Below are 562 nucleotides of genomic sequence, written 5' to 3'. Positions count from 1 at the left end.
TTTTTTTTTTAATTAGAGAAGAGGTCTTATTATGTTGCTCAAACTAGAGTGCAGTGGCTGTTCACAGGTGTGATCATGGTTCACTGCCTCCTCTTGTGAGCTTGTGCGATACTGCTGCCTCAGCCCCCTGAGTAGCTGGGACTATAGGTGGTGCCACTGCCCCCAGCTCTGGTACCTATTTATTTATTTATTTTTGAGACAGAGTGTCAGTATGTCGCCCTCAGTATAGTGCTCTGGCATCACGGCTCACAGCAACCTTCAACTCTTGGGCTTAAGCCGTTCTCTTGCCTCAGCCTCTCAAGTAGCTAGGACTACAGGGGCCTGCCACAACACCTGGCTATTTTTTTTGTTGCGGTTTTCGTTGTTTAGCAGGCCCAGGCTGCATTTGAACCCACCAGCCTCAGTTTATGTGACTGGCACCATAACCACTGTGCTACGGGTGCCGAGCCTCTGGTACGTATTTTTAACTTAAAATTTAACTCAATGGGGGTGGCACCTGTGGCTCAAAGGAGTAGGGTGCTGGCCCCATATACTGGAGGTGGTGGGTTCAAACCCAGCTCTG

Source organism: Otolemur garnettii, unplaced genomic scaffold (genome assembly GCF_000181295.1).
Source record: "Otolemur garnettii isolate 467f Iridium unplaced genomic scaffold, OtoGar3 scaffold00086, whole genome shotgun sequence".
Taxonomy (NCBI): Eukaryota; Metazoa; Chordata; class Mammalia; order Primates; family Galagidae; genus Otolemur; species Otolemur garnettii.
This window is presented reverse-complemented; position numbering follows the sequence as displayed.